We start from the raw sequence: 6,712 nt of genomic DNA on the forward strand, positions 1-6,712 counted from the left end.
GGTCGACTCCTTAATTTCCCCCACACAAGTGGCGGCCATGGTCACCACCCGCTTGCAAAAGAGGAGGGAGCTGGACGGAATCAGTCGGGAACGCATCGCTCTAGAGGCCGAGAGGGAGGGAGGCGGGCGGCCTGAGGGGGTGCAGAAGGGGAAGGATGGACTGTGGTATAAAGGGGAGAAACTGTACATCCCGATGACTCTGAGAAAAGAAATTTTGCAGCTTTGCCACTCATCTAAATTGGCGGGCCACTTTGGCTATGTAAAGACGCTGCACCTAGTAAACCGGCAGTTCTGGTGGCCGTCCCTCCGAAGGGACGTGTCGGGATTCGCGACCAGCTGCCCAGTGTGCATAATGGCGAAGAAGAGAGGGGGGAAGCCCCCCGGTCTCCTGCAGCCGCTAGAAACAGCCAAACGCCCCTGGGCCATTGTGTCGATGGATTTTATAGTAGAGCTCCCCTCTTCACGGGGGAAGACGGTCATTTTGGTGGTAGTGGACACGTTTTCCAAGCAAGCCCATTTCATTCCCTGTGCCCAACTACCCACAGCCAGGAAGCTGGCCATCCTATTCTTCGATCACGTAGCCAAACACCATACAATCCCAGACAAAGTAATTAGTGACAGGGGGCCTCAGTTCGTTGCCACCTTCTGGCGGGAGTTCTGCAAGCTATTAGGGATGGAGCAGGGGTTAAGTTCAGCATACCACCCCCAGACAGACGGACAGACGGAGAGAGTGAACGGGGTGCTAGAACAGTATTTACGATGCTTTGTGGGCCAACGCCAGTCAGACTGGGTAGACCTCCTCCCGTTTGCAGAGTACGCCTACAACAACAGCGCCCACAGTTCCACCAAAGCCTCCCCCTTCGCCACGGTATTGGGATATGAGGGAAAGCCAATCCCGCTGCTGCCGGGGGGGGAGAGCCCAGAAACGGGCTCTGCATTTGAGCAATGGTGGCAAGGACCTAGCCAATACTGGCCCTCCATCCAGGAGAACTTAAAAGCAGCAAAGGAGGCTTACAAGAAGCAATATGATAAGTCTCATGTGCCAGTCTGGGAACTAAAGGTTGGGGACTCAGTGTACCTGTCAACGAAAAATCTACCTCTCTCCCAACCATCCAGAAAGTTGGCCTTTAAGTTCATAGGGCCTTTCAAGATCAAACGAGTGATTAACCCAGTAACTGTGGAGTTAGATTTGCCTCCGGCCCTTGGTAAAGTTCACCTTGTGTTTCATTGCAGCCTGCTGCGTCGAAGCCCAACCTCGACCAATTGGCATCAAACGGAATCAATGCCCATCTCGGGCCGGGGGAGTGCAGAGCCCCCCCCAGGCTTCAAAGCACGAAAGCATGATCAAGAACAACCTCGAGCCCGCCCCGTAGGGGGGGCTTAGGGGGGGCAGTATGTCAAGTCTGCTGTATTTTTGGGAATATATTTTCTAACTCTGGTTCAGAAGCAAGGGATTCTGGGTACATACTGAACACCGAATGCTGCTAGCTAACTCTCCTTCCCCCCCCTCCTCCTAGCTATGCCTTTGTTGTGTAGTCTACTTTGAAATGCTGATATGGGAATGAGATGTTGGAGCCTTCTCAGGCCAAAAGGGCTGTGGGAGTACAGAGCGCCGCGGCCTTGGTGTGAGAATGAGAGATTAACATCCTAGTGTGAAAACCTGCTGCTTAGTGTACCCCGCCCATAGGAATCCTTTCATCTATACCTTAAAATGCTTGGTTCCTGTTCTTGTACCTTAGTCCTTCAATTGTTATCATGGTCTACTTTTCTGCTTTCAATAAACTAGAAGCTTGTTTTCAACCAAGGACTCGTTATTGAATCCAGCTGACTTGACAGTAGCTGGTTCGCCCCCTGCTCGCTAAATACCCCCATCAGATCCCGAAGGACTCCAAGTCCCAGTGCTCCTCAATCCCCATGGGCAAGACCTGAGTTTCTAATTTGCACGGCTCCCCCCGCATCACCGACCCATCCATCTGCTCGAACTGCATTGGGCAGGGCAGCGGAGAGCTTTCTAGTCCCAAAGCTTCTACTAAGTTGGGGGTGATCAGCTCCCAGTTGCACCCTGAATCTATTAGGGCCGAAACTTGCACGAACCTTTTCAATTTAGTGTTCAGTAGTTTCACCACTACAAAGTAAAACCGTCCCGTAACGCTCACTCTCAGTGGTGCCGGCTCCTCCTCGACCTGCTGGTTGGCACCCTTCAGAGCAGGTCGTTCTTGTTTCCCGCCGGCTCGGACGCCCAAGCCAGGTTGCTCAGCTCCGCCGACAACAGCACGTCTTCCTCCGGTTCCTTCACCACGGCGAGGCTGCTCTTCACCGCTTCCTTAGGGCGGCTGGGCGTCTTCTTAGGCATCGGAGTGCTCACCTTCAGTCCCCCGGTGGGGGCTTTGGGAGGGGCTAGGCAGTGGGAAGCGAGGTGGCTCGGGTCCCCGCATCAGAAACACTTGCGGGGTCCCGCCGGCGCTCCCCCTCCCACGATCTTCTTGGGCTTAGCCTTGGTGGCAGGCGGGATTTTCTGCCCCTTCCTGGACTGGTGCTGGCATGTCATTGCCACCCACTTCATGTTGGTTTCGACCTCCCCCGCCAGTTGTATCCACCCCATCAGGGTGGTGGGTCTGGCCTAGGTAAGGTCCAGATCCAGGATGCCGGCGTTCAGCCCTCAGGTGAAGTGCTCAATCTTCATCAGCTCACTCCATCCCCGTACCTTGGTCGCATTGGTCCGGAACTCCACTGCATACTCCCAAATGGATCGGGAGCCCTGTTGCATGTCCCTCAGTGCGGCCAGGGCCCACGTCTCTTGGAGGGGGTCCTCGTACTGGGCCAGTAGAGCCTGGAGAAAAGTCTGCACATAGTCCAGTTCCGGGCACATGGCCTCATACAGGCTTACATACCACCTCTTTGCAGCTCCTTTCAATTTCGAGTCCAGGTAGTCGACTCTGCTGAACTAGTCCGGGAAGGTGTTCCCCCAGTAGTACATGTAGCTGTTAGCCTGAATGGTGAAGTACCCCACCTCCTCCGGGTCCCCGTCGAAGGTGGCATCCAACTCCCTGCCCCGACCCCCATCTCTTGGGGCCGGGGCCACCGGCACACCCAGCTTCGGTGCTTGCCCCACCACCAGGGCTTGCGGCGGGGCCACCGGTGGCCATGCCTGTGCAGGTTGGGAGGGCCTCCGTGGCCCGTTTAGGCCCATGGCACGGGAGATTTGGGCAGTCATAGCCTGCATCTCGTCTTTCAGGCCCTTGATCGCCCCATCCACTTCATTTTGGATCATGGCCCGGAACATGCGGGCATCTTCCTCAGGCATGTCCTTTGGCAGTGGCTCCTCTCCCTCTTTTTCTTCACCCTCAGGATTTTCTCCCTGCCCTTGGGTATTGAGGGCAGCCTCTGCTTTGCCTGACTCCAGGGAACCCGGGTTGGCGGGTTCCGCCTCAGCCAACCACACCCTTCTCATGTGGCGGGTCAGAATTGCATCCCTTTGAGTAGGCGCCTCGTCCATGGTGGTGGTCGAGGTTTGCGGCCAATACTGCTGGGGGGTGATCACGAGCTGAAAGGTCGGAGGGGAAACCGCGGCTCGCCTGGTGTTTATTACGTGCCAAGGTGCTGCTGGCTCTTCCTCCAGGTAGGAAAGCTCTCCGTCTCCTGGAATCTCTTCAGCCATCAGATTACAAAGTTGCCAGGATGGATGAGTTCCAAAGGGAGTCTTTTCAAAGTGTCAAGTCGGCAGATTCAATAACGAGTCGATTTAGATACAAAGAAACTAGTTTATTGATACTGGTTACTTGCGGCCTTGGCCAGAGCTTGAAAAGACTGGAGACCGTATATTAGATACATTGCATATAAGGAGCACTTCAAAGGATTCCTACGGGCTGGGGAATATTGCAAGGGGAACATTCACACATAGAAGTTACCAATACATTCTCATGTTGATTAGAGGCCCATGGCCTTGGTACTCTCAGGCTTTTTGTCTCCCCCGAGCCTGAGCTGAGAAGGTTCAGATAAGACTTTTCACACATCACCATTTCTAAGCAGGGACATTCTCTATGGGAGGGAGGGGGGAGCAGGAGAGAGTTAGCTAGCAGCATTTGGTTACACTTTGGTTCTACCCAGCATGCTCTTTGAATGAGCCAGAGTTAAAGCCAGACTTGACACACAAGTCCACCACATATGGTAGAAAGAACCTTCATGTTTTCTACATTTCCAGCACCAGTCCGGCATCTTGTTATTTATCTTTGCCAACTTTTTAGGAGTCATATATCATCTATACATCATCTTAAAACAGTTTTCTTTAATACTCTGACATGTTGAGAGTTTCATAGAGTTCTTCCACAAATATTCCCATATATCCATCTGTATTTCTTTATTTACATTAATTGCCCACTTAATCATTTGATATTTCACTACTTCATCTTCCATAGACCATTTTAAGAGTAACTTATAGATTTTCGAAATTAATTTTTCATTATCTCCAAGCAGAACTTTTTCCATTTCCGTTTGTTCTCGTCTTATTCCTTCAGTTTTAGTATCACTTTCCACCAAACTCTTTATTTGTTGCATTTGAAACCAATCATACTTATAATTCAGCTCCTCAGCAGTTTTCAATTCTATTTTACCGCTTTGTATTTTTAATAATTGATTGTATGACATCTATTTTCCTTCTCCTAGCTCAGCTGTTATTTTAATTACTTCTGCAGGCACTATCCATAGTGATTTTCTCTCATCGCCATATTTCTTATACTTCATCCAGATATTTAGCAAATTACTTCTTATGTAATGGTGAGAGAAAAAACCATCCATCTTTTTCTTCCCATAGTACATATAAGCGTGCCAGCCGAATTTATTTCCATGACCTTCTAGCATTAAAAGTTTTTTATTCAATAACGTCACCCAATCTTTTACCCACACCAAACATACTGCTTCATTATATAGTCTTAAATCTGGTAATTGGAATCCTCTTCTTTCTTTAGCGTCTGTTAAAACTTTCATTTTAATCCTTGGTTTCTTTCCAGCCCATACAAATTCTGAAAACTTTCTTTGCCATTTATTAAATTGTTTGCTGTCTTTCACAATCGGGATAGTTTGGAATAAATACAGTATTCTCGGCAAAATGTTCATCTTAATTACAGCTATTCTCCCAAGCAATGACAAATTAAGCTTGTTCCATTTTATCATATCTTCGTCTATTTTACGCCATAACTTTTCATAATTATTTTTAAACAAATCAATGTCCTTCATTGTTATTTCCACACCCAGATATTTTACTTTAGAGGTAACCTCACATCCCTTTAGCCTCTGCAATTCCTTTTGTTTATTTACTTGCATATTTTTACATAAAAGTTTTGATTTTTCCTTATTAACATAAAGTCCCACCAATTCTCCAAAATTTTGTATTTTAGCTAACAACAAAGGAGTTACTTGTGTAAGATTTTCATTTATAAACATTATATCATCTGCAAATGCTCTATATTTATAGGTAAAACCTTTAATTCTCATTCCTTCTATTTCTTCATCATCTTGTATTTGCATCAATAAAATTTCAAGAGACATTATAAACAACAATGGCGAAAGCGGACAACCTTGTCTTGTACCTTTGCTAATTTTCATTTCATCTGTGAGATCTGCATTTATACATAACCTTGCACGTTGTTCAGTATATATTGCCTTTATCATTCTTATAAAGTTTCCCCCCAACTTTATTTTCTCCATTACTGCAAGCATAAAGTCCCAGTTCAGATTATCAAAAGCTTTCTCTTCATCCACAACAAATAATGCAACTTCTTTCTCTAGATGTCTTTCATAGTATTCTACAATATTTACAACAGATCTAATATTGTCTCTTATGTGCCTTTTGGGAAGAAAACCCACCTGATCTTCCTTTATAAAATTTATCATTTTGGATTTGATCTGGAAGTACCAAATGTAGGGTAGAAAGAATCTGGATGTCAGGCTCTGTAAGGTTTAAGAATATTAACTGCAACATACTAACCCATATATCCTTACTACTATGTAGTCTCTATGCATATCAAAGAGACAGCCATTAATGTGTGAACATTGTGGATGCTCCCAGGACACAAAAGAATGCGGCCGTTAAAAGATAGCTTTGCCGCAAGGCAACTTCTCAGGGGAAAGAGATAAGCTGAAGCCTGTGTGAAAGTTTGCACCTCGAACTCCTTGATGTTTTGGGAAAGGGAGCTTTGTTTAGAATTGCTTTGATGTAGAATCTCTTAAGAGTGACCCATGCCTAGGCATCGGTATTAGTCTCAATCTTTGTATCCAGCTATGAGTTTCCAATAAAATGTCATTTTGTTTCAATTGAACATTGCCTTGAGATTCCATCATCTGACACTGGAGCACTTTCCAGGGCATCCAAGTCAGATTGTTTTTCTTGTGAACATTTGTCCTTCCCAAAGAAAGAGAGAAGGAGAAAGAAAGAAAGAAAAAAAGAGAATGTGCAGGATCAAGCCTTCTCCTTCATGGCCCACTAAAATTTGGGGACTTTGGGGGTGGAGACTTTGGGGGTGGAGCCAGGAGACTGGAAATTATGTACAAACATGCTTAAAACTCTTGCAATATTTTCTTTAGGAAAGGTAGGAGAATAGTGGGATTTTGCAATGCAATTTAAAAAATGAAACATCAAGAAAAAGCACAAGGATAACACAGCAGAAAACTAAAAATATAAAATGCTCTCAGCCTGGGAAAGCATGAAATGGCAGCC

Source organism: Heteronotia binoei, chromosome 1, assembly GCF_032191835.1.
Source record: "Heteronotia binoei isolate CCM8104 ecotype False Entrance Well chromosome 1, APGP_CSIRO_Hbin_v1, whole genome shotgun sequence".
NCBI classification, from domain to species: Eukaryota; Metazoa; Chordata; class Lepidosauria; order Squamata; family Gekkonidae; genus Heteronotia; species Heteronotia binoei.